This window comes from Hesperophylax consimilis, chromosome 15 (assembly GCF_061612785.1).
Source record: "Hesperophylax consimilis isolate HC1 chromosome 15, BYU_Hcon_1.0, whole genome shotgun sequence".
Classification (NCBI taxonomy): Eukaryota; Metazoa; Arthropoda; class Insecta; order Trichoptera; family Limnephilidae; genus Hesperophylax; species Hesperophylax consimilis.
In genome coordinates, this window is record NC_142850.1 from 7252282 (window position 1) to 7280007 (window position 27726).

Below are 27726 nucleotides of genomic sequence, written 5' to 3' on the forward strand. Positions count from 1 at the left end.
GATCGTAATTACATCCATAACTTTGCAGGAATTTTTTGAAGTGAAACTTCTTTACGCGCGTCATGCAATTTCGAGGACCGGAGTAAAACCGACTCATGACCGTGACGAAAAAACGGGATCATTTCGCTATAGGAGCCTAGCTAATATTATATACCTAGTTTAACTCACTCTCCTAACTCATCTTCGCTGTCTACAGGCAGAGCGCACGACTGTGGTCGTGAAGAACCGAGGTTCGATCCCCGCTTTAACTAATTTTTTTTTTCTTTTTGAAGTGAAACTTCTTTACCCGCGTCATGCAATTTCGAGTACCGGAGTAAAACCAACTCATGACCGAAACGAAAATGCGGGACCGATTAAAGTTCATTTGATCTAGTCAAAGTTTTGAAGTAAAATATAAATGCTTCTTAGCTCATCTCGACAACTGGCGTTGGTGGTGTAATGGTCAGCGTAGTTGCTTTCCAAGCAGTTGATCCGAGTTCGATTCTCGGCCATCGCACATTATTTTTTTGTTTTTAACGCCTTTTTTTTTTTCAATGGTTGACCATAATATCAATCCACTAAGTAATATTTTAGGCCTGTAGCATACTTGAAAAGTTAAAGAATGATATAAAATTTTTTATGATGTTAACGATAAAAAAATAAAAAAAAACATAAAATTACCATAAAAAATGGGCCAACGGCACGCGGTGTTCCCAAGCGGTCACCCATCCAAGTACTGACCGCGCCCAATGTTGCTTAACTTCGGTGATCGGACGAGAACCGGTGTGTTCAACATGGTATGGTCGTTGGCAAACGCTAAACAATATTAATTTCTATTCTACCTGCCAATAAATATATGAAAATTAGTATAAAAAAGCCCTAATAATACTGAAAACATTAGCAAGGTGTGTGCGACGTTGATAAAAATAATCATTACATACGCGCTTGAAAAAGATCGTAATTACATCCATAACTTTGCAGGAATTTTTTTTTTCAATGGTTGACCATAATATCAATCCACTAAGTAATATTTTAGGCCTGTAGCATACTTGAAAAGTTAAAGAATTTTATGATATTATTAATGATAGTAACGATAAAAAAATAAAAAAAAACATGAAATTACCATAAAAAATGGGCCAACGGCACGCGGTGTTCCCAAGCGGTCACCCATCCAAGTACTGACCGCGCCCAATGTTGCTTAACTTCGGTGATCGGACGAGAACCGGTGTGTTCAACATGGTATGGTCGTTGGCAAACGCTAAACAATATTAATTTCTATTCTACCTGCCAATAAATATATGAAAATTAGTATAAAAAAGCCCTAATAATACTGAAAACATTAGCAAGGTGTGTGCGACGTTGATAAAAATAATCATTACATACGCGCTTGAAAAAGATCGTAATTACATCCATAACTTTGCAGGAATTTTTTTTTTCAATGGTTGACCATAATATCAATCCACTAAGTAATATTTTAGGCCTGTAGCATACTTGAAAAGTTAAAGAATTTTTATGATATTATTAATGATAGTAACGATAAAAAAATAAAAAAAAACATGAAATTACCATAAAAAATGGGCCAACGGCACGCGGTGTTCCCAAGCGGTCACCCATCCAAGTACTGACCGCGCCCAATGTTGCTTAACTTCGGTGATCGGACGAGAACCGGTGTGTTCAACATGGTATGGTCGTTGGCAAACGCTAAACAATATTAATTTCTACTCTACCTGCCAATAAATATATGAAAATTAGTATAAAAAAGCCCTAATAATACTGAAAACATTAGCAAGGTGTATGCGACGTTGATAAAAATAATCATTACATACGCGCTTGAAAAAGATCGTAATTACATCCATAACTTTGCAGGAATTTTTTGAAGTGAAACTTCTTTACGCGCGTCATGCAATTTCGAGGACCGGAGTAAAACCGACTCATGACCGTGACGAAAAAACGGGATCATTTCGCTATAGGAGCCTAGCTAATATTATATACCTAGTTTAACTCACTCTCCTAACTCATCTTCGCTGTCTACAGGCAGAGCGCACGACTGTGGTCGTGAAGAACCGAGGTTCGATCCCCGCTTTAACTAATTTTTTTTTTCTTTTTTTATAACTTTTAATTTTTTTTATCACATGCTACTTATAAATATGTCAATAGACAGAAAAAAAGAGAGAATGAAATGAAAAGAGAGAGAGAGAAGAATACTAGAAGTTTCACTTCTGTCTTGCGTAGGCTTGACACACCCATTTTTTTTTTATTTTTAGAAGGGGCACGAGAGAATAATTACCCTCTTAAACCACCTTTCTTCTGGGGTTATTTTTCAGTAACTTCAATATTGCAAGAAAGGTTGCGACTTGTAATAATTGTTATAACTTGTTATTGTAAATTCTATCAAATATAATTGGTTACCTGTTTTAACAATAAAAAATAAATCGTAAAATGTGAAGATTTTCGCATAGGATATCATTAAGAAATCACGTTCAGATTGTCAAAATCAGCACATAATCAACAGTTCAGTCAGTTCTTTTATATTCTGCATGAGAAAACAGCTGTTGCATTTTGTCCATTGTTTTGGTATTTTATTTTTCACAAGTATCACTTTTCTTTTGATCAAATCATGTTCAGACCATTGAAATTAACATATTGTTCATGTTGTAAAGTTTAATTCAAGAACATTTGTTAAAAAAACATGAAATCATGGACTTACCGCAAGCCTTGGGGTCAGAATTTAAAAATCTTTTTCTCACGCATCCCTGTACCAAATGGACAAATTTAAATTTTTTGATTATTTTGATGGTCTTAAAATTATTTCATAATCCAAGAAAAGCTACATTTGTCAAAAAACGAACGAAATGGCTTCAAGCCGTGTTTATTGACCAGATTAGTATTCCCCAACCTTCCACTTTTTCATCTTCTTTTCCTCTTCCCCCCCTTCAGCATTAAAACATACCCTACAAAACTGCAGGAAGTGTGATATTCACATAAAATAAATACAGAAATAGCATGTCAGTTGTTGAATAACAAATGCATAAGAAATTCATTCCACTATTATGGCTCCTCGCGTATCTCAAGGAAAACTATATATTCCAACAGATGATATTCAAACAAATAAAACCACCTGATTTATGGCAATACTTTGGCGTATTTCACAGTTTGCTCAAACGTTATACAAGAAAAGTGGATTGTAAAGGAAAATTGTAACTGTAGGAGACGGAAATGGGCAGGAATCGAGAATGACCAATTCAATCACTTATTCTGGACATAAGATTTTCTCCTCAAACAAAAGATTTATAAACTAAAGAGTTGGACACAATTAACGCTCGAGACACGGGAAACCAAACTATATTCTTATTTTTTTTAAATTTTAATAAATTGTTGACAATATAACAAATCATTATTACTATATTTAAAAAAGTCTTTCTTTCAAGCTTACATTTATTAAGAGTTGCGATGTTCTGTTTTAACTCGTCCATTTGAAATTTCATAAGTCAATTAAATCCGCTGAGTCCACTATATAAAATAATTTAAACCATTAAGATTAAGGAACTAAGATTACCAACCTTACGAGAAAGAAGAGAAAGGGGTGACTTGATCGAGACTTTCAAAATTTTATCTGGACATTACAGTTGCCCTAGCATCCAAGAAATCTTCACTACTAATAAAAATATAAATCTCCGTGGACACTCAAAAAAAAATTACCAAAACGCCTTTTTCATCTAATCCTAGAAAACACTTCCTTGCAAATAGAGTAGTGGATGCTTGGAACAAACTCCCACAACATGTCATCGATGCAACAAATATAAATCAATTCAAAGCTCTATTGGATTCACATTTGGAGAGAAGAAAGGACTTAGTTCAAACTTAAAACAACTCAATTACTGTCAAACTTGTTGTGAAATCAGATATGAGCGCATCAGCAGAATGCTGCCTGCTCATTAAATAATAATAATAATAATAATAAAATTGACAAAATTAAAAAAATAACTTATATCATTGATGTCGCTATTCCAAATTCCTGTAATATTCAAAAATCTGTTAGTGAAAAAATAAGAAAATACACAGATTTAGGAAATGAAATAAAAAGAATTTGGCATTCTCAGACTATAAAAATATTACCATTCGTTATTTCGGCTACTGGCATTATACCTAGCTCTCTCATCAAAAATTTAGGCGTATTAGATCTATCAAAAAAATTATATATAAAGATGCAAAAGTCGGTCATTTTGAATACATGTAGGATAACAAAAGATTTTTTAAATATTTATGTTGAGGGATCAGTAGGATTTATAGGCCCTGTTAGAAGTTCTATCGAGCCGAACCCTCTGATATGAAAATATCTGGAGTCGGTGAATTATTTTCCCATTTGATCTCTGGTGAGTTGACGTGTTAATCTTGTATTGTTTTGTATTTATTTTGCTTATATAATGCACTTACATAATGTTGATTGACTAGATGATCATTTGTGGAAAAGTGAGTGGAAGGGTTAAGTTTTTCCTTTGGGGAAGATTTAACCCGGACAACTAAATCGGAAGTTTAAAAAAAAAAAATAATAATAATAATAACTATGTACCTAACTTTGACTAAGCTTTTCAATATTATGGTTCCTAGTTAGGAAAGTAGTTGGTAAAGCAAAGTTAACCTAGTTAGTATAGCAGTTGCTTGAAGAAACTCTAAAAATTTTCATTGAGACTTTTCTATAGACAAATTCTTCAATTCTTTATTTAAAATAAAATATTGTGTGCATAGTAACTACTTTTGGTTTTGATTAATTTAATGAGAGAAAATTAAACACATCACTAGAACCATTTTAATATATTTTCAAGGGTCTATCTTATTAGTAATAGTATATAATTTGGGTGACCGGATAAATCATCACAATGATAATTTATCACATATTTAAAAAGTTATATAAAGTCATGGAAAGTGATGAAACAAAAACTTTATTAACTGAGTTAAGTAGGTTAGGTTAGGTTAGGTTAAATTTTTTTTTTCATTGTTTCTAATGACTTTATATCACTTTTTAAAAGTGTGTTGAATTGTCACTGTGTTGGGTTATCATGGAACCATAATTTGTTATAACAACTTATAACCCATACTTACAAACTCACCCATAGATCAATATTACACATCTATTATGTAGGTACCTACTATTCATTCTACAATGAGCTAGATGCTGCGTAAATAGAATAAAGCGTAGACCCTAAGAAATAGCAAAAGACTAAACACCTTTTAAATATAACATTATAGGTAGGCACTTCATCGCTTATCTGAATTCGTGACACATCATTTATAGTATTATATTCACGTAAGCACTTCATCGCTTATCTGAATTTGTGACACATCATTTATAGTATTATATATACGTTAGCACTTCATCGCTTATCTGAATTCTTGACACATCATTTCTAGTATTATTTATAGGTAGGCCATTCATCGCTTATCTGAATTCTTGACACATCAGTTCTAGTATTACGTATAGGTAGGCACTTCAACGTTTATCTGAATTCTTGACACATCAGTTCTTGTATTGAATTTGACAAGTGAAATAATTTTCTGGTAAAAAAATATTACACAATAGGCAGGCACTTTATCTCTTATCTGAATTCTTGGTACATCAGTTCCAGTATTGATGTAAATATATAAATGACGATTAAAAAAAATTTCTAGCAAAAAATATAAAAATATTATAAGTAGGCACTTTATCGCTTATCTAAATTCATGACATAATCAGTTCCAAGTTTGAAATTGAGATTTCATCGAACAAGAGTTACAATCACTCGCAGAAAAACCCACAGCCGAAATACGTACGTTTGATGATTATATTTAATATAGTATCCCTTCAAACAAAACAAACTTGTGAATTTTTTTCTTCATTATCCTAACAATATTAATTGAGCGTTTGCAATAACCCCCTTATAAACTATTGATAGTTTTTCACTTCGAGTAGTTCCTGGACACACCATGAATATCATTTCTTCACCCGTGGAATTAACGTACCAATGAACCACCCTCTTTTGTTCTCAAGTATTTTAGAATTCACTTTTATGTGACTTTATGGGGGTAGTAAAAGTTTATACGTCGGCCGATGGGAGAGATAGTAAATGAACGTGTTTCGCGGCGGAGACCGTGATATAATAATGTATTAAGATGGTTATTGGGCACTCTTAAAATCTGCTCATTAGGGAGGGGAATGGGCTCGGGATAGGAAGTAATAGTCATTATACTTAGGGGACTGTCAAATGAAAACGATGTACGAGAAATTATGTTTTGTTAATACTATAACAGATTTTAAGGAGACACACTTATTGTTAAGTATTTTTGTATTTTTTTTATTTACATTATCATTGGATCGTCCTCTCAATAATTAATAAACTGACACAGTTCACTGTGTGACCTTTTGCATTTTTACAGTGTGCACTTACAATAAAGATACATTACAATTCAACGGTACACGTAAAATCTTAATTAACTAGTGTATCCCCGTGAAACTTATTGTAGTATTTGTGAAGCTGAAAATATTTGTAATAAAACAAATTGTCTCAGGATCATTGTTTTTCTACAAGATTTAAAACGATCTTACCTTTTATAAACGATCTAGACCTTTCAAACGAACACATTAGTAAACCTGAAAAATTGTGACATCTGTCAAAAACATAAACAAAGGAAATACATATTAATTAAAATAAAATTATAGGTAAATTACATGTCTGAATTGTTCTCACAATAAATTTTAATTTTAAATCAAAGAAAATACCAGCTCGAGTTCATTGAATCCGTGTTACACATAGATACAGAGACACGCCACTTTATTACTTAAGAACATTTTGTTTGCTAGGATTTAATGAACTCGATAATTTAAAACACTTTTTAAAAGTGATATAAAGTCATTGGGAACGATGAAATTTTTTTAACCTAACCTAACCTACTTAACCCAGTTAATAAAGTTTTGGTTTCATCACTTTCTGTGACTTTATATAACTTTTTAAAGATGTGATGAATTATTATTGTGATGATTTATCCGGTCACCAATGAACTCATATTATATTTAACCAACGTTTTTTATGCATCCCGACTTGTAGTGTTTTTGTTGTTTGCATTTACTACATTCGTAAACTATAAACATAGAACCTACATTGTGGTTCTTAATTTTTTTATCAATACTGATCAACATACAAAGGAAGCGCAAAAAACCGCCATTAAGAACTAAATAATATCAATTGTCAGTAATTGAAAGGAAAATGTCAACGTATGTATGCTCAAGCAACCAGCGTTGTCGATAATGTGATTTTTTTACAAGATTTGGACGTATTATAAATATTTTAGGATATTTGATATAACTCATTACTATCATGTTTTCACCGAGCTGCCAATACATATTATACAGACGTTTACGACATATTATTTTTATTATAAAAGCCCCACAGGCGTTCAATAAATAAATAAATAAATACAGTACTAGTAAATATGTTCATGATTATTATTTTTGTACTGCACTAACCAAAACAAAAACAGAAAACAAAAAATGTTTATTATCAATAAACGAAACACGATACGTCGTGGTTGGAGGCAGATTTATCAAGTTTCAATTAACTATCGCCGCGCCCTCTTTGTCGAGCTTATAAACACACCTTTTTACTTATACGAATTTCAGAATTTCCACGGGGTTTATAGCCGGCGGGCATATCGGGTTTTTGCCGCACTAAATCACTGTCTGGACTCATATAAGAAACTAATGATGGTTTGAATATGGGAGAACCACGGAAGGTCTATTATTTATCACACTCGCGATGGTTCGTCGTCTCTGCCGGGAAATTATCATCTTCGTTATAATATGGACTGGTTACCAGGGGTGCATTGGAAATAATTTGCTTTTGACTAAATATAAAAATACAGCAGTTTTAGTGAAGATATATTTTAAATCATTAACTTATATACATGCAAGTATGCATGTGCAGGCTTGTATGGAATCACTATTATATTTTTTGTTATCTACACCTATAATTCGACCCAATGGAAAAAAGACGGTTTTAAAAAAAGAGAGTTTTAATAACGTTAATTCTTTCATCAAGTGGATGTAATTTATAGTTTCTAGTAGTAGACCGAGTTTAAAGTTAGTATATCTTAGAAATTTATGCAGATGTTTTTCGATGGAGTCTGTAGTGGATTTTAAAGTGAGGGGACCAGATATAAGATTTATATTCGACTTGACTTCGAACTAAAGAAGAAAATGAGATTTTTAACGTTGATAAATTTTTAAAGTCTACCATGACGGAGAATGATGCCAAACGTTTTTAATTTTTTATTTGCCACTGTATTGATGAGAGAAAGAAAATTAAATTTAGAAACAAAAATGATGCCAAGATCATTAATTTCATTTACAGAGACGAGAGAAATATTTTTAATGTTATATTGAATGTAGAAAGGTTGATTTATTATATAAATCATTATTATATGGCATTTACTAATGTTTAAGTAAATCATGAATGTATGTACCTATTTGAATTTATTATAAAAAAAAAATGGGTGTGTCAAGCCTACGCAAGACAGAAGTGAAACTTCTAGTATTCTTCTCTCTCTCTCTTTTCATTTCATTCTCTCTTTTTTTCTGTCTATTGACATATTTATAAGTAGCATGTGATAAAAAAAATTAAAAGTTATAAAAAAAATGGGTGTGTCAAGCCTACGCAAGACAGAAGTGAAACTTCTAGTATTCTTCTCTCTCTCTCTTTTCATTTCATTCTCTCTTTTTTTCTGTCTATTGACATATTTATAAGTAGCATGTGATAAAAAAAATTAAAAGTTATAAAAAAAGAAAAAAAAAATTAGTTAAAGCGGGGATCGAACCTCGGTTCTTCACGACCACAGTCGTGCGCTCTGCCTGTAGACAGCGAAGATGAGTTAGGAGAGTGAGTTAAACTAGGTATATAATATTAGCTAGGCTCCTATAGCGAAATGATCCCGTTTTTTCGTCACGGTCATGAGTCGGTTTTACTCCGGTCCTCGAAATTGCATGACGCGCGTAAAGAAGTTTCACTTCAAAAAATTCCTGCAAAGTTATGGATGTAATTACGATCTTTTTCAAGCGCGTATGTAATGATTATTTTTATCAACGTCGCATACACCTTGCTAATGTTTTCAGTATTATTAGGGCTTTTTTATACTAATTTTCATATATTTATTGGCAGGTAGAGTAGAAATTAATATTGTTTAGCGTTTGCCAACGACCATACCATGTTGAACACACCGGTTCTCGTCCGATCACCGAAGTTAAGCAACATTGGGCGCGGTCAGTACTTGGATGGGTGACCGCTTGGGAACACCGCGTGCCGTTGGCCCATTTTTTATGGTAATTTCATGTTTTTTTTTATTTTTTTATCGTTACTATCATTAATAATATCATAAAAATTCTTTAACTTTTCAAGTATGCTACAGGCCTAAAATATTACTTAGTGGATTGATATTATGGTCAACCATTGAAAAAAAAAATTCCTGCAAAGTTATGGATGTAATTACGATCTTTTTCAAGCGCGTATGTAATGATTATTTTTATCAACGTCGCACACACCTTGCTAATGTTTTCAGTATTATTAGGGCTTTTTTATACTAATTTTCATATATTTATTGGCAGGTAGAATAGAAATTAATATTGTTTAGCGTTTGCCAACGACCATACCATGTTGAACACACCGGTTCTCGTCCGATCACCGAAGTTAAGCAACATTGGGCGCGGTCAGTACTTGGATGGGTGACCGCTTGGGAACACCGCGTGCCGTTGGCCCATTTTTTATGGTAATTTCATGTTTTTTTTTATTTTTTTATCGTTACTATCATTAATAATATCATAAAATTCTTTAACTTTTCAAGTATGCTACAGGCCTAAAATATTACTTAGTGGATTGATATTATGGTCAACCATTGAAAAAAAAAAATGGGTGTGTCAAGCCTACGCAAGACAGAAGTGAAACTTCTAGTATTCTTCTCTCTCTCTCTTTTCATTTCATTCTCTCTTTTTTTCTGTCTATTGACATATTTATAAGTAGCATGTGATAAAAAAAATTAAAAGTTATAAAAAAAGAAAAAAAAAATTAGTTAAAGCGGGGATCGAACCTCGGTTCTTCACGACCACAGTCGTGCGCTCTGCCTGTAGACAGCGAAGATGAGTTAGGAGAGTGAGTTAAACTAGGTATATAATATTAGCTAGGCTCCTATAGCGAAATGATCCCGTTTTTTCGTCACGGTCATGAGTCGGTTTTACTCCGGTCCTCGAAATTGCATGACGCGCGTAAAGAAGTTTCACTTCAAAAAATTCCTGCAAAGTTATGGATGTAATTACGATCTTTTTCAAGCGCGTATGTAATGATTATTTTTATCAACGTCGCATACACCTTGCTAATGTTTTCAGTATTATTAGGGCTTTTTTATACTAATTTTCATATATTTATTGGCAGGTAGAGTAGAAATTAATATTGTTTAGCGTTTGCCAACGACCATACCATGTTGAACACACCGGTTCTCGTCCGATCACCGAAGTTAAGCAACATTGGGCGCGGTCAGTACTTGGATGGGTGACCGCTTGGGAACACCGCGTGCCGTTGGCCCATTTTTTATGGTAATTTCATGTTTTTTTTTATTTTTTTATCGTTACTATCATTAATAATATCATAAAAATTCTTTAACTTTTCAAGTATGCTACAGGCCTAAAATATTACTTAGTGGATTGATATTATGGTCAACCATTGAAAAAAAAAATTCCTGCAAAGTTATGGATGTAATTACGATCTTTTTCAAGCGCGTATGTAATGATTATTTTTATCAACGTCGCACACACCTTGCTAATGTTTTCAGTATTATTAGGGCTTTTTTATACTAATTTTCATATATTTATTGGCAGGTAGAATAGAAATTAATATTGTTTAGCGTTTGCCAACGACCATACCATGTTGAACACACCGGTTCTCGTCCGATCACCGAAGTTAAGCAACATTGGGCGCGGTCAGTACTTGGATGGGTGACCGCTTGGGAACACCGCGTGCCGTTGGCCCATTTTTTATGGTAATTTCATGTTTTTTTTTATTTTTTTATCGTTACTATCATTAATAATATCATAAAATTCTTTAACTTTTCAAGTATGCTACAGGCCTAAAATATTACTTAGTGGATTGATATTATGGTCAACCATTGAAAAAAAAAATTCCTGCAAAGTTATGGATGTAATTACGATCTTTTTCAAGCGCGTATGTAATGATTATTTTTATCAACGTCGCACACACCTTGCTAATGTTTTCAGTATTATTAGGGCTTTTTTATACTAATTTTCATATATTTATTGGCAGGTAGAATAGAAATTAATATTGTTTAGCGTTTGCCAACGACCATACCATGTTGAACACACCGGTTCTCGTCCGATCACCGAAGTTAAGCAACATTGGGCGCGGTCAGTACTTGGATGGGTGACCGCTTGGGAACACCGCGTGCCGTTGGCCCATTTTTTATGGTAATTTTATGTTTTTTTTTATTTTTTTATCGTTAACATCATAAAAAATTTTATATCATTCTTTAACTTTTCAAGTATGCTACAGGCCTAAAATATTACTTAGTGGATTGATATTATGGTCAACCATTGAAAAAAAAAAAGGCGTTAAAAACAAAAAAATAATGTGCGATGGCCGAGAATCGAACTCGGATCAACTGCTTGGAAAGCAACTACGCTGACCATTACACCACCAACGCCAGTTGTCGAGATGAGCTAAGAAGCATTTATATTTTACTTCAAAACTTTGACTAGATCAAATGAACTTTAATCGGTCCCGCATTTTCGTTTCGGTCATGAGTTGGTTTTACTCCGGTACTCGAAATTGCATGACGCGGGTAAAGAAGTTTCACTTCAAAAAGAAAAAAAAAATTAGTTAAAGCGGGGATCGAACCTCGGTTCTTCACGACCACAGTCGTGCGCTCTGCCTGTAGACAGCGAAGATGAGTTAGGAGAGTGAGTTAAACTAGGTATATAATATTAGCTAGGCTCCTATAGCGAAATGATCCCGTTTTTTCGTCACGGTCATGAGTCGGTTTTACTCCGGTCCTCGAAATTGCATGACGCGCGTAAAGAAGTTTCACTTCAAAAAATTCCTGCAAAGTTATGGATGTAATTACGATCTTTTTCAAGCGCGTATGTAATGATTATTTTTATCAACGTCGCATACACCTTGCTAATGTTTTCAGTATTATTAGGGCTTTTTTATACTAATTTTCATATATTTATTGGCAGGTAGAGTAGAAATTAATATTGTTTAGCGTTTGCCAACGACCATACCATGTTGAACACACCGGTTCTCGTCCGATCACCGAAGTTAAGCAACATTGGGCGCGGTCAGTACTTGGATGGGTGACCGCTTGGGAACACCGCGTGCCGTTGGCCCATTTTTTATGGTAATTTCATGTTTTTTTTTATTTTTTTATCGTTACTATCATTAATAATATCATAAAAATTCTTTAACTTTTCAAGTATGCTACAGGCCTAAAATATTACTTAGTGGATTGATATTATGGTCAACCATTGAAAAAAAAAATTCCTGCAAAGTTATGGATGTAATTACGATCTTTTTCAAGCGCGTATGTAATGATTATTTTTATCAACGTCGCACACACCTTGCTAATGTTTTCAGTATTATTAGGGCTTTTTTATACTAATTTTCATATATTTATTGGCAGGTAGAATAGAAATTAATATTGTTTAGCGTTTGCCAACGACCATACCATGTTGAACACACCGGTTCTCGTCCGATCACCGAAGTTAAGCAACATTGGGCGCGGTCAGTACTTGGATGGGTGACCGCTTGGGAACACCGCGTGCCGTTGGCCCATTTTTTATGGTAATTTCATGTTTTTTTTTATTTTTTTATCGTTACTATCATTAATAATATCATAAAATTCTTTAACTTTTCAAGTATGCTACAGGCCTAAAATATTACTTAGTGGATTGATATTATGGTCAACCATTGAAAAAAAAAATTCCTGCAAAGTTATGGATGTAATTACGATCTTTTTCAAGCGCGTATGTAATGATTATTTTTATCAACGTCGCACACACCTTGCTAATGTTTTCAGTATTATTAGGGCTTTTTTATACTAATTTTCATATATTTATTGGCAGGTAGAATAGAAATTAATATTGTTTAGCGTTTGCCAACGACCATACCATGTTGAACACACCGGTTCTCGTCCGATCACCGAAGTTAAGCAACATTGGGCGCGGTCAGTACTTGGATGGGTGACCGCTTGGGAACACCGCGTGCCGTTGGCCCATTTTTTATGGTAATTTTATGTTTTTTTTTATTTTTTTATCGTTAACATCATAAAAAATTTTATATCATTCTTTAACTTTTCAAGTATGCTACAGGCCTAAAATATTACTTAGTGGATTGATATTATGGTCAACCATTGAAAAAAAAAAAGGCGTTAAAAACAAAAAAATAATGTGCGATGGCCGAGAATCGAACTCGGATCAACTGCTTGGAAAGCAACTACGCTGACCATTACACCACCAACGCCAGTTGTCGAGATGAGCTAAGAAGCATTTATATTTTACTTCAAAACTTTGACTAGATCAAATGAACTTTAATCGGTCCCGCATTTTCGTTTCGGTCATGAGTTGGTTTTACTCCGGTAATCGAAATTGCATGACGCGGGTAAAGAAGTTTCACTTCAAAAATTCCTGCAAAGTTATGGATGTAATTACGATCTTTTTCAAGCGCGTATGTAATGATTATTTTTATCAACGTCGCACACACCTTGCTAATGTTTTCAGTATTATTAGGGCTTTTTTATACTAATTTTCATATATTTATTGGCAGGTAGAATAGAAATTAATATTGTTTAGCGTTTGCCAACGACCATACCATGTTGAACACACCGGTTCTCGTCCGATCACCGAAGTTAAGCAACATTGGGCGCGGTCAGTACTTGGATGGGTGACCGCTTGGGAACACCGCGTGCCGTTGGCCCATTTTTTATGGTAATTTTATGTTTTTTTTTATTTTTTTATCGTTAACATCATAAAAAATTTTATATCATTCTTTAACTTTTCAAGTATGCTACAGGCCTAAAATATTACTTAGTGGATTGATATTATGGTCAACCATTGAAAAAAAAAAAGGCGTTAAAAACAAAAAAATAATGTGCGATGGCCGAGAATCGAACTCGGATCAACTGCTTGGAAAGCAACTACGCTGACCATTACACCACCAACGCCAGTTGTCGAGATGAGCTAAGAAGCATTTATATTTTACTTCAAAACTTTGACTAGATCAAATGAACTTTAATCGGTCCCGCATTTTCGTTTCGGTCATGAGTTGGTTTTACTCCGGTACTCGAAATTGCATGACGCGGGTAAAGAAGTTTCACTTCAAAAAGAAAAAAAAAATTAGTTAAAGCGGGGATCGAACCTCGGTTCTTCACGACCACAGTCGTGCGCTCTGCCTGTAGACAGCGAAGATGAGTTAGGAGAGTGAGTTAAACTAGGTATATAATATTAGCTAGGCTCCTATAGCGAAATGATCCCGTTTTTTCGTCACGGTCATGAGTCGGTTTTACTCCGGTCCTCGAAATTGCATGACGCGCGTAAAGAAGTTTCACTTCAAAAAATTCCTGCAAAGTTATGGATGTAATTACGATCTTTTTCAAGCGCGTATGTAATGATTATTTTTATCAACGTCGCATACACCTTGCTAATGTTTTCAGTATTATTAGGGCTTTTTTATACTAATTTTCATATATTTATTGGCAGGTAGAGTAGAAATTAATATTGTTTAGCGTTTGCCAACGACCATACCATGTTGAACACACCGGTTCTCGTCCGATCACCGAAGTTAAGCAACATTGGGCGCGGTCAGTACTTGGATGGGTGACCGCTTGGGAACACCGCGTGCCGTTGGCCCATTTTTTATGGTAATTTCATGTTTTTTTTTATTTTTTTATCGTTACTATCATTAATAATATCATAAAAATTCTTTAACTTTTCAAGTATGCTACAGGCCTAAAATATTACTTAGTGGATTGATATTATGGTCAACCATTGAAAAAAAAAATTCCTGCAAAGTTATGGATGTAATTACGATCTTTTTCAAGCGCGTATGTAATGATTATTTTTATCAACGTCGCACACACCTTGCTAATGTTTTCAGTATTATTAGGGCTTTTTTATACTAATTTTCATATATTTATTGGCAGGTAGAATAGAAATTAATATTGTTTAGCGTTTGCCAACGACCATACCATGTTGAACACACCGGTTCTCGTCCGATCACCGAAGTTAAGCAACATTGGGCGCGGTCAGTACTTGGATGGGTGACCGCTTGGGAACACCGCGTGCCGTTGGCCCATTTTTTATGGTAATTTCATGTTTTTTTTAATTTTTTTATCGTTACTATCATTAATAATATCATAAAATTCTTTAACTTTTCAAGTATGCTACAGGCCTAAAATATTACTTAGTGGATTGATATTATGGTCAACCATTGAAAAAAAAAATTCCTGCAAAGTTATGGATGTAATTACGATCTTTTTCAAGCGCGTATGTAATGATTATTTTTATCAACGTCGCACACACCTTGCTAATGTTTTCAGTATTATTAGGGCTTTTTTATACTAATTTTCATATATTTATTGGCAGGTAGAATAGAAATTAATATTGTTTAGCGTTTGCCAACGACCATACCATGTTGAACACACCGGTTCTCGTCCGATCACCGAAGTTAAGCAACATTGGGCGCGGTCAGTACTTGGATGGGTGACCGCTTGGGAACACCGCGTGCCGTTGGCCCATTTTTTATGGTAATTTTATGTTTTTTTTTATTTTTTTATCGTTAACATCATAAAAAATTTTATATCATTCTTTAACTTTTCAAGTATGCTACAGGCCTAAAATATTACTTAGTGGATTGATATTATGGTCAACCATTGAAAAAAAAAAAGGCGTTAAAAACAAAAAAATAATGTGCGATGGCCGAGAATCGAACTCGGATCAACTGCTTGGAAAGCAACTACGCTGACCATTACACCACCAACGCCAGTTGTCGAGATGAGCTAAGAAGCATTTATATTTTACTTCAAAACTTTGACTAGATCAAATGAACTTTAATCGGTCCCGCATTTTCGTTTCGGTCATGAGTTGGTTTTACTCCGGTACTCGAAATTGCATGACGCGGGTAAAGAAGTTTCACTTCAACATGTATAAAACAAACCGATCACCACAACTCGAAAATGTGCCTAGTCCAGTTGTCGAAAAATCCAAAATAATTTAATAAACTATAATATGTGTATAAACGGAATAAAGAAAAAACTGTCTAAACTTTACACAAAAAAAGTCTAAATACACTCACTGAGAGAATATATTCAGAAGGTACCGGCTATTTTACCCCCGAAACCGAAAATATAGGGCCTTTTTGTATCTAAATCCTCTACTTTTAAATTTTCAACATAATATTCCGTCCTAGCACCATAAAAACTGGGCCCGGACTAACTTCATCATAATTTTGTCCAACTGGCAATTTATGATCGCAGTGTTCCGTGCGCGAGAAATTAATATGACTCATGGCCGGAGAATTGATATTAATCTTATAAAAATGCAAGACTATGGGGGGGGGGGGGTGGTAAGATGGCTTATTAATAATGCGCAAAGGAAAGAAAACTGGGCCACTATACATTAACATCTTCCTCGGTTTACCGGGCTATTATACCTTGACTGTCCTTTTCGGTATTTTTGCCAACCTATCGAAACACTGATCAAGAAAATACGGAATTATAAAGATGTTTTATTATTTCTGATTTAATATTTGTGTTTTTTTTCTATTCTTTTTATTATTTTCGCTTCAATGTAGGTACTAAAAATTACCCAGTGACAGTCAATAAAGGCGAAGAATTTTATCGTGCACAAGATGAAAAAACGACCTTGAAAAATGTAACAAATTGATGAATAAATCACTCTTTTATTTGTGTAAATGAGAACTTATATTATATTGTATGCACCACTATTTATTCAAAATAATCGACATGCTTCAAAACCAATGGTTTCATCATCAGGATAAACATATGAAATATAAATATATTTGTAAAGTAGAAACCATTGGTTTTGAAACATGTTGATTATTTTGAATAAATTGTGGTGAATAAATTAAAACGAAGTCACAAAATGAACTTGCAATTATTGGATAAGTATTTATATTATATTTTAAAATAAAATTCAATGCAATTAAAAATTAGGGTTGCGACCGAGAATCGAACTGAGAAATTTCCTCCATCTAGAAAAGACGCATTAACCAACTACTGTCAAACAGTTATCCCTTTTTGTTCGGTTTCCTGTCCTTATTCTATTTCACATTGTTTGAATACTTTATCATTGATATTTTATCTCATTATGTGAAACCCTTTAAAAAAGCAATTTCTTGTATAAATACAGTGCTGTCAATATGTTTTTCCGAGTCAATTATTTTTTATGCTATTTATTACATGTCTCCACTTCTGCCGGTTTCCTGCTATTTACCTACAGTGTCTAAGACCTCCAGACACCCCTTCGTCCTGCAGGCTTACTCTATAAAAGGAAGCCTCTTCGGTTGTCAGCTTTCTTCCATTCTTGCTACGTGCCCTGCGCAGCGGAGTCATCCCAGTTTTATAAACTCTTCCATGGTACACAAAAATCAACTCAACCGTTTATAGTTGCATAACACTTTTTTATAAAATTGTATTCTCTTTTTTGAAATTTGCTATTCATCAATATATAGGTACATTTACTGTTGTTAATGATTTCATCACATACGGGATCTTGGCAAAGAGTACCCACTACAGCGTATGTAGTTCTTGCAATGCAATAATATCTACGATAAGTAGGTACTGCTTCTAAGAACTCCTTTGTTTGATGTCTTTGTGATACGCCTGTCGTTTATAATAGGGGGGAGGGAAGTGTTGGAGATATGCCTTTATCAAAGGGTATTGCGTATCATTTGGACTGCTTTAAGAAGGGGATACTGACTTTTATGTACCTGCATTTTACACCTGTGAGGTTGATTGATGTTATATATTTCGAATATATCACGTCATTGAACACGGTTTTTCATTTCATTTTTGACAAGCTTGAGGGGAGAGGAACAAATTGAATTAATTGAATCTTCCTTTCTTACTTTTTTAATTTAGTTTTTTTTGTTCATTAACGCCACACAGAAAATAATGTACCTCAGTGCCTATGTCATCAATATTTGTCAGCTTTGAGGAAATTTTTGCGATCTTTTTATTTTGACTAATAATTGTGGATTAGTGGATTTGATTGTTAAATCTTCAACCAAACAAGAGGATGGTCGATTTCGAAATACTGTGCAAAGCCCAGGCAACAATTATCGAAAATTCAAATGCTGACTAATGCTCGTTAAGAGCCTAGAACAATTAAAATCAAAATTAAATAAGCTGTTTTTAAAAATAGCTTCTTTTAATTAATCGGAAACCTGAAAGTCACGACTTACTCTTTATCGAAGAGCATTGTACACTGTACACTGTACACCACTGGAGGTCTAGCATGGACTATCTTTAGAGCTTTAGAGCTATATCCATACGATGTTGATGAAGTCCAGTATCTATGGTCAGTTAGCGATGATTTCGACAGTCCGCAGACAAAAGTTTCTGTTTTTAGTGCGGCCTTCACGGTATCGGATATGCTGTCAAAATGCACAACTTTATGGATAATGTTGTTAGTTATGCTAAATAACTGGATTATTAATAAATGGAGGTCAACTAACTAACGACCGGTCGGTGGCTGAGTTAACATCGCGTTTGCGTCCCACCCAGGCATAGTATGTTAAATTCTTCGTCTGGCTAAGTCCTCCATCGCAACACAAGCAACATTTTACACTTACTGTGGTCGTAGTAGAAGATTTTAAAATATTGTTGGGTTATTCGTAACTCGGGAATGTTATCTTTCTTTAAAAAAATACTAACCTCTTAGAATGAAAGAAATTGTACATATTGTACATAAATATTTTTAACTTTAACGTATCCGTCTGACGTTTAGGAATGTCAGTTCATAGAAAATACATCCATAGTTGCAAGGCGAGTATATTGATTTGTAATGTATTGCATTATTAATATTAGTCGAGCTATCAACAGCGCGGCTGTGCTCGGGAAATTGATATAAAATCATCAGTAGTTAAGCCTATCGATCCGATATTGTAAAGTAATCGATTTCACTGTGCTAGACCTCCTAATATTTTATCGATTCTCTATTATTTTGTACTTCCTAGTAATAAAAATAGTTTATGACTTCCAAAAACTTTATACTTTTTTAATATTAAAAAGTACCAAGCAAATTTATTTTAGAGTGCCACTGATGTGTGAATTATAATCAATAGTACTCCATGTCAAGTATAAAAAACAACCATGCATTGCTGTAAAATAAAAATATTTTTGAAAATAAAAAAAAACCCACACCTGAGAAAATACGCTCCCCATGCTGCGCTGAATGCAAAGTGGAAATTTATCCGTTGCACTTAAATTGGAAGTGCTTTTTGTAGTAGTACGAGTAGCTTATTTTTTTAGAATAGAAGTTCTATTAAAATTAAATATATATTTTTACATACATTCAAAAACGAAAACATGGAACTTTTTTGTCGTGTTTTGTTTTGTCTTGTTTCTGTTTTCTCTCCTCATCTATTTTCTGTATTGGTAATCAAGCATGATCTATTTTCACTAATGCTTAGTGGACCTGTTTGTATATTCCTACCTTGGCTATATGCTTATGTTTATATGTATACCGTTTGTCCCTGTTTGTTTCATTTTTGTATTTTCTTGTTTGTTATACTTAACCTCCAGTTTTCTATTTTTGTACTGTTTGTATGTAAAACTTGAAATTTTTATATCAAAATATTAATGTTTAATTGTACCTCATAACTCCCACCTATTATTCCCGTCCTAAAATGATTGCGGGATTGCTCAAGCAAGAAATAATAAAAAAAAACCTAAAAGATAAAAAAAATACTTTTCCTACAAACCTAAAGTTTGTTGTTTTGTTGAATGAAATACCCGTACTAGTACATATTGAATTATTTTGCGGGTTGGCAATAGGCCGACGTAGCTTAATCGTTCAGAGTACCTGACCGGTAATCAGAAGATGCGGGTTCAATTCCCATCAGCGGCATTTATTTTTATTTATTCGGGAGATATTTTCAATTTGTATGTATATTTCAGGCGAGTAATTATTGCTAAAAAAAATTTATTTTATTATTTTATATTTTTATTTATTTTATAAAATACAGTATAATTATTTAAATTTACAAAGTAAGAAAATATTTCAATAAAAATTAACATGTTTTCCTTTACAAGAGTCTAAAACTCGTGTGTAAAAGGGAAAAAAATAAAAATAAAAACTTAACATACATATGTAAATAGAAGAAAAAAAGAATCATAAAAACATATAAAGTGAAATAATTTGTTATCCTTTGTGTCATGCATTAGAAAACTTTGTTATATAAAACAAAGTTGAGATGTAAGAGCTTCATAGATGCACGCACAGATGGCAGTGCATATAGATTGCGTGGAAGTCCGCAAGATGGAGACAGTGGCCAGTAGTCGCCAGGGCCAGTGGGAAGGCTCTCAGAGAAACTCACTGTTTCAGATTCCAATTAGCAAGCTTCTAGTTAGGTCGACTATCGAGTCACCATTATAATCCGTGGATTATTAATAAATCCCCGATTAATCGCAAAAAACATTTAACTATAAACTCTTTCCAAGACGAGTTGAAGACCTGTTTGTACGAAAACAACAGTTTATTATTATGTAGCAAATAATCTTACTAGTATTAAATACTTCCAAAAAGGAACTCATGTGGGTAGATTAAATGCTTGCACCCAATTAATAAAAATTCTTATAACAAATATATTATTTATTATTTATTATAAAATATACGTGATATCGGAATTTACAACTCATGTTCGCAAACTTATCTAGCTAAAATCAACCCAAAAAATACATCTCTTGAGGACGGTGGCAACCCTGAACGTGCCAAAATAAAACACCTCTACGGATGTATAGTACAAGCATTACGAGACAGTGCCACTAGTATATTTAGAAATACTACTACACCAAAATATAAGCAAGTTTGTGGATGGAATGAATTTGTCGCAGACAAATACGAAAAATCAAGACAAGCGATGCTCACCTGGATTGATAATGGGAGACCGCACAATGGTCCCATCGCCGAGGATAGAAGGACAAAGCGTGCCGCCTTCAAAACAGCTCTAAAACAATGCCAAAAGAATTCGACACAACTCCAGATGGATAAAATAGCAGCGGACTTAGATAATCGGGACTTCAAATCATTTTGGGACAAGTCTAATAAAATGTTGAACATGCGTTCCAAAGTTTCGTGCAACATAAACGGAGAAAAAAATCCTGAAGTAATTGCCAATATTTTCAAAAAACATTTCGCGACTACTACGCCGACCATCTCCTCAAACGAAACGCATTTGAACGCCTATGATGATATTGACCCCATAGTCACTGCAAACATGGTGAAAACCGCCATTAAAAACATGAAATCCGGAACATCAGCAGGACATGACGGCTTAAGTATCGAACACGTCAAACATGCAGGGGTAGCGATTCTGAAACTACTGGCAACATTGTTTACCGATATCATAAAGAGTGGTTATCTACCCAAAGACATGACAAAGACAATCATAATACCGATAGTAAAATCTAAACTGACAGACATAACTTTACAGGAAAATTACAGACCGATATCCATCGCCACAGCGACCGCCAGAATATTTGAACGAGTTCTCTTAGACCAAGTCGGACCCCAATTGAAAACGAAAGACAATCAGATGGGTTTCAAAACAGAGTGCTCCACGGACTCAGCCATATTCTGCGTAAAACGGACGCTGGAATACTACAGGAAAAGAAAAACAACAACTTACGCATGCTTTTTGGATCTTAGTAAGGCATTCGACAGAGTTTCCCACCCCCTACTATGGAAAAAACTAAAGGAAAGAGGGATACCATGGAAAGTGGTAAAAATTCTCGAATCATGGCATCGCCAACAGGAAAACCTTGTAAAGTGGAAAGATGGATTCTCAGAACCCTATTTCTTGAAAAGCGGGGTCAGACAGGGTGGATGTATGTCCCCAGTACTGTTCAACTTATACATGGACGAATTAACCCACAGGTTAAACAATGCTGGAGTGGGCTGCCACATCGGAGGTCTATGTGTTAACAATATGAGCTACGCAGATGATATGGTTCTGATGGCACCGTCAATACGGGGATTAAGAATTCTCCTGAAAATCTGTGAGGAATTTGCTCACGAAACCAACATGATCTATAATGCGAAAAAAACAGCACTGTTGGTCATAAAACACGGGGAAGGCCCAAAAAACATTCCCCCAGTCTTTTTGAATGGTGAGATTCTGAAAACAGTAGAAACCACAAAATATCTAGGACATATCATCAACAACAAGTTAACGGATGATGAAGATATTGACAGGCAGAGGCGTGTACTGAGTATAAAATGTAACATGCTCAGTAGAAGATTCCGGCTCTGTAGTCCACGAGTGAAAAGGACGCTCTTCTTAGCCTTTTGCACCACCCTGTACACATGCGAGCTCTGGGCTAATTTCAAGAAAAGAACAATGGAAAGGCTTCGGGTTCAATATAATAACGCTTACCGATTGATGTTCGGACTCCCCAGGCACTGCAGTGCCTCCTCGATGTTAACAGAAGGGCGAGTTCCAGGATTTACAGCTCTGTTAAGAACCAGGATTGCAGGACTGAGGGAAAGGATAAACCATTCCAGAAACACTATTATCATAGAATCGCGTCTGACTTCAGGATCGAGCATTGAAGACCATTGGAGAAAGATACTTGCTCCCACAATCTTAGATCCGTTGGATTCCCGTGCTTCTCTGCTTTAACTTAATTTCATTTTTAATTTTTTAATCTCTTTTTATTTATTTTATTTATGTTACTCTATGTAAATATTATTTGTACTTATCTCATCTATGGGATGTGTGGGATTGCACTAACCTCCCCACATCCTGGAATAAAGAATTTATTATTATTATTATTATTATATAAAAATGCGGTTACAAAACACATAGCTCTAGGAAGTTAATAAATAAAGCAAGAAACTCAATATAAAAGGTTATATCTCAAGGCGTGTCGAGATAGAAATCTCGATAGTTAAAAATGCAAGTCATGTCAGTTGAAAATCTACGAAAGAATAAATGATGCTATAAGAATTAAATGGGCGCCAGCTCAGAATTAGATAATTCTGAACAAATTTATATATTATCAGTGTAATCCATAAGAAACTAAAGTATATCAATCTCAATTTAAAAGGCCTCTTACGTATATTCAGGGTCCGCCAAAGTCGGCAAGTCTTTCAGAACGTTCCGTGCCACCGAGACTCGAGCCACAACTGACAGAACCAAATCCAAATGCTGCGCAGCGCACTTCAGACTCAATCGCCAAACAAGACGGCAACTTGAGAATGCTAACTGTCGGTGCGGCAGGTACTTAACGGACGAGACTGCTACAATTAAAAACAAAAAATATTTAATTTAAAATTAAAAAGTAACTTTGTAAACATCACTTATGGGTAAATACTTAATGCCGACCGGGTTTCGCTACAACCGTAGCCTCATCAGGGCAGCGAAACCCGGTCGGCATTAAGTATTTACCCATAAGTGATGTTTACAAAGTTACTTTTTAATTTTAAATTATAATGTCACATCACAAAGTAACCGCTTCATATGAAGAAAAAATATTTAGTTCAAATGTTTTGTATGAAGAAGGCGGCTCAGCCGTTCCTCTTCCGGCAATATTCCTGTGTTAAATTTTCAAAGAAATCATTTTTGTAAATTTAGGTTTCATTATAAGTGGCAAAAAGGTAAATTTAGCGATTTTAACAAAATAGCTCAGACAAATGATTGAAAGCCTATCTGAGATACCATTTTTCATAATCGATTTTTTATTTGAACATACTCTGCCAACAACACATCATTGTTATAATCTTATAGACGTGTTTCCTCTGCATTTAACTGGACCTTTGATGCTTACACATCTTACAGATGACGGAGAGTTTCAACAATCTTTGTCAACATAATTTAGTTCTGCATATATTTAGGTTAGTCTGTGTATCAACATACGTGAAGTTTTGTTTTAATTTTTTGGAATATCTTTCCGCTCATTCACTAAACAATTCAGATCATCACATGTAATCAAAATTATTTTGATGGCTCAATATTAAAATTTGGTTCAATGATGTGGAATCCGAATTATAAAATTAGCATCGAACGGTTAAAAAGAATTAAAAAAGGTTCTGAAACATTAAGATTTTAAGTCCTTCCAAACAGCCGAATAAAATAATAAAAGACACATTGGTGTTCCATAAATTATCAACAACTACTAAATACATCCGATCAATTTTAATATTCAAAATCATCTACAACGCTGTTAACTACCTTCTAGAAAACATTGAATTCCATTGTTCAGAACGAAACACGCGATCAAACCAACTCTTCAACCTCCCATACCCAAAAACTAAATATGGACTGTTAATTTGTCAGTATGACGTGACAATTTAAATATGTTATTTTTCTGTCAAATCACTTTATTATTTGTTACTTTATCACTTTTCACATTTGTTGCGTGAAACATTACTGGTTCATGCAACAATTTATTTAATATCAACGGTATAAATATACCATAAACAATGATAACATGTCACAGTTAAAATCGTAGAAATATTTTTAAAAAAGAATTACAAATATATGTGGCATTTGATTGTGAAATGACATTAGAGAGTAAGTAAGTAAGTAAACAAGAGATACAAGTACATAAGTTTCTATAGTGCAAATAAGGTAGAATTAGATTTAATTAATATTGATTGAAAAGATTTGATAGCATAGCCCTCTTGCACCTACCTTGCGTGCAGTTAAATAGATCTGCCACATCTGCGTATCTATTACTAACTTCATGCAACCTAGGTACAAGCGAGTGTTTGGAATACTCAGTCCTGATATTGTTGCATTTTAACAAAATTTTAGAACGAGTAGCTCTCGTGGGTATATGGAATTCAATGAGGTTAATTAAATCAGGACTGTCTGTACTACCATTTACAATTTTGAACATAAATATTAAGTCGGATATAATTCTTCGATCTGAGAGTTTTAATAAATTTAGATTTTTCATCATGTAATTATAGTTTATATTTTCAATGGGAATACCGAGTTTAAAATTAATGTGTCTTAGGAATTTATGTTGAATTTTTTTGATTGAATCTGAATGTAATTTGTAGTGGGGGGACCAGATCGAGGAGTTATATTCGACTTGACTACGAACCAGGGATGTATACAAAATTATTAATGTTGAAATATTCTTGAAACCTCTGGAATTTCGAAGAATGAAGCCTAGCATTTTTTTTAACAATAATATATGTGTAAATTTTCGCTTCCCCAATAAATCAAAATAAAAAAGTATAGTATTTAATGTTTTTCAGTACATTGTCATCTTGAAGTGAAATGACACTTAACTGCGCTTTATAAATGCTATGTTATTATTATTAAGAAGAGCCGCACCACGCTTTCGTTAGTAGAAAACATATTTTTATTTGAAATATCAAATCGTAAAACTTATTTGGTTAAGATTTACTTCTGTAGGTAGAACTTAACGTGCATTCTTCTCATATGTTTTAACGAACATAGTGGCATTTAACTCTTAAACCCTACCACTCTGGGAATGTAATTATTCCTACCACGGGGTACTGCAGTACCCCGCGCAAAAAAAATGAATAAAATAAAAGACTTTGATATTTTTAAAAATATTATTTTTATTATGGCAAAGTAATAAAAAAAGACAATTAAATTTATTAATAAAAACTAATAGACATTTTAGTCGTTACATGAATGACAGATTTTGTATTGATGGTCAACACAAATATGGCGGCGACAAGTGTTACAGACAGATCAAGATTTTCTGTCCTTTGTGCGCGGACAAAAACAGCAGCGACCAGGTTTGAGATTATTAGGGACCGGCCTATGATCTTCACTATGAATATTCAAGACTGCACGTATAGTTTCTCTGATATCCCGGGGTAAACTTTGCTATTGTAATTTTGCTCTCATATGAGGCTTTATGAGTGCCATTGACAAACTCTTAAGAAATTCACGCCGCTTGGTTATTTTATCTTCATCAATGTTAGTTAACAGCTTGAATAAGACCCAAGAGTTGACAATAACGGCATTTAGCAACCCGTAGAAGAGACACATGGGCCACCTTTTGATGTTCCTAGACGTCGAGTACTTCTTACAAAGTTGGTCGAACACATCCACCCCGTATTTGGTTTTAATATAGAAATGTATTATTTCTGGAAGGTACACTTCATTATCTTTGTCAGGGCTGTCACGCATGGTGGACAGCATGATTACAACTTTCTTCTTAGCTGACTTCAGAGGACAATACGACAAAAGTGTGAGAGGTCCGTCGTAGGCAAACATTGATGTGCATCTCTCTCGATTTTTAGTGTCCAAGAAAACAGGAGGAATTTCTCGTTTATTCTTCTTTACAGTTCCAACTAATGTTATACCTTTTTCCCGTAACTTCTTGGCTGTGGGTATAGACGTGAACCAATTGTCACATGTCAGGTTTCTGTTAAGACGTTACCAGGTGGGTGCAACAAAATATTGCGGCGAGGCATTCTTGAGCGAGAAGGCTTAACGCCAGTCCACTTTTGTCGGTTATTATGACCTTTTCCATACATAACTAATGGAGAATCAACCAAGCGCCTACCGTCTTCATTTATACCAGCCCAGTAATTGTCAGGCACTAAATACTCCTCATCTCCTCATCACACTATCTTGATCACTGTCTTCACGAGGTGCGACTTCAGAATGGTCCCGGAAATCCTCGATAGCACCGTCGGGCTCATCTTCTGAATCTTCTCCTAGGTTGAGCTCTTCGTCATCAGATACCAACAAAGCAGCTGCAATTTAACCCTCCCCCCCAAGACTTCGAGTCTGGGATGCCATATTTGAAAACAATACAGACACTTCATTACACTGCATACACTGTCATTACATTCATAACACATTATTAGTCCATGAATGTCTCGTTATTGGGCGCAGGCCCTCCCTATCAACACTGTACTCCATAACCATAATCACAAAGTAAAGTAAATCATAAATAATGTGTAAACTTACCAGAGAAATGTCGAAAAACACCTTCAGTAATTCAAGTATAACTGGAAGGAAGAACTAACAGTATTCCTACCACGGGGTACTGGGGTACCCCGGAACATCTGTGGACGCGAATGCACTTACCGGGCGGTGACGGCTTCCTGACGTACTTACGCGCCAATTATCGAGAGTAGATTAGCTAGAGCGATTTTCGCAACAGTGCAATATTGTTAAAATTGTTGATATTTTAAACACCAGGGGGGTACTCCAGTACCCCAGGTAGGGTTTAAGAGTTAACGTACGTTCAGTAAGAAAAATGGAAGAAGACAGCGAAAAACTTGAAAATGCATTTATTATTTCCCGAGTGCATTTATTTCAGTTAATGAGATGAATATAATATTTTTCTCGTATTTTCGTTTCAAGAGATTTCATGGTTATATGGGGGAGGAACAAAAAAAAATATAACTTTTATTATTTTTTTTGGTAAACTAATGTTTAAGACAAGATTTTTTATGCATAGCAGAAAGGGTAACAATTA

At 34.4% G+C, this 27726-nt stretch overlaps 15 non-coding genes across 15 annotated transcripts; 12 read left to right on the top strand and 3 right to left on the bottom strand.

Moving 5' to 3' along the window:
* Positions 1-671: 671 nt before the first annotated feature.
* On the bottom strand, positions 672-790 carry LOC149417252 (5S ribosomal RNA). The gene has a single exon (XR_016303334.1). It is a non-coding gene; the product is annotated as a 5S ribosomal RNA (ribosomal RNA).
* A 323-nt stretch (positions 791-1113) lies between these two features.
* Positions 1114-1232, bottom strand: LOC149417253 (5S ribosomal RNA). Its single transcript, XR_016303335.1, has one exon. It is a non-coding gene; the product is annotated as a 5S ribosomal RNA (ribosomal RNA).
* A 324-nt stretch (positions 1233-1556) lies between these two features.
* Positions 1557-1675, bottom strand: LOC149417254 (5S ribosomal RNA). Its single transcript, XR_016303336.1, has one exon. It is a non-coding gene; the product is annotated as a 5S ribosomal RNA (ribosomal RNA).
* Positions 1676-9195: 7520 nt separating this feature from the next.
* Positions 9196-9314, top strand: LOC149417255 (5S ribosomal RNA). Its single transcript, XR_016303337.1, has one exon. It is a non-coding gene; the product is annotated as a 5S ribosomal RNA (ribosomal RNA).
* A 324-nt stretch (positions 9315-9638) lies between these two features.
* Positions 9639-9757, top strand: LOC149417256 (5S ribosomal RNA). Its single transcript, XR_016303338.1, has one exon. It is a non-coding gene; the product is annotated as a 5S ribosomal RNA (ribosomal RNA).
* A 701-nt stretch (positions 9758-10458) lies between these two features.
* Positions 10459-10577, top strand: LOC149417257 (5S ribosomal RNA). Its single transcript, XR_016303339.1, has one exon. It is a non-coding gene; the product is annotated as a 5S ribosomal RNA (ribosomal RNA).
* A 324-nt stretch (positions 10578-10901) lies between these two features.
* LOC149417258 (5S ribosomal RNA) lies at positions 10902-11020 on the top strand. The gene has a single exon (XR_016303340.1). It is a non-coding gene; the product is annotated as a 5S ribosomal RNA (ribosomal RNA).
* Positions 11021-11343: 323 nt separating this feature from the next.
* Positions 11344-11462, top strand: LOC149417259 (5S ribosomal RNA). Its single transcript, XR_016303341.1, has one exon. It is a non-coding gene; the product is annotated as a 5S ribosomal RNA (ribosomal RNA).
* An 813-nt stretch (positions 11463-12275) lies between these two features.
* Positions 12276-12394, top strand: LOC149417260 (5S ribosomal RNA). Its single transcript, XR_016303342.1, has one exon. It is a non-coding gene; the product is annotated as a 5S ribosomal RNA (ribosomal RNA).
* Positions 12395-12718: 324 nt separating this feature from the next.
* Positions 12719-12837, top strand: LOC149417261 (5S ribosomal RNA). The gene has a single exon (XR_016303344.1). It is a non-coding gene; the product is annotated as a 5S ribosomal RNA (ribosomal RNA).
* Positions 12838-13160: 323 nt separating this feature from the next.
* Positions 13161-13279, top strand: LOC149417262 (5S ribosomal RNA). Its single transcript, XR_016303345.1, has one exon. It is a non-coding gene; the product is annotated as a 5S ribosomal RNA (ribosomal RNA).
* Positions 13280-13860: 581 nt separating this feature from the next.
* LOC149417263 (5S ribosomal RNA) lies at positions 13861-13979 on the top strand. Its single transcript, XR_016303346.1, has one exon. It is a non-coding gene; the product is annotated as a 5S ribosomal RNA (ribosomal RNA).
* An 813-nt stretch (positions 13980-14792) lies between these two features.
* On the top strand, positions 14793-14911 carry LOC149417264 (5S ribosomal RNA). The gene has a single exon (XR_016303347.1). It is a non-coding gene; the product is annotated as a 5S ribosomal RNA (ribosomal RNA).
* A 324-nt stretch (positions 14912-15235) lies between these two features.
* LOC149417265 (5S ribosomal RNA) lies at positions 15236-15354 on the top strand. Its single transcript, XR_016303348.1, has one exon. It is a non-coding gene; the product is annotated as a 5S ribosomal RNA (ribosomal RNA).
* A 323-nt stretch (positions 15355-15677) lies between these two features.
* Positions 15678-15796, top strand: LOC149417266 (5S ribosomal RNA). The gene has a single exon (XR_016303349.1). It is a non-coding gene; the product is annotated as a 5S ribosomal RNA (ribosomal RNA).
* Positions 15797-27726: the final 11930 nt, after the last annotated feature.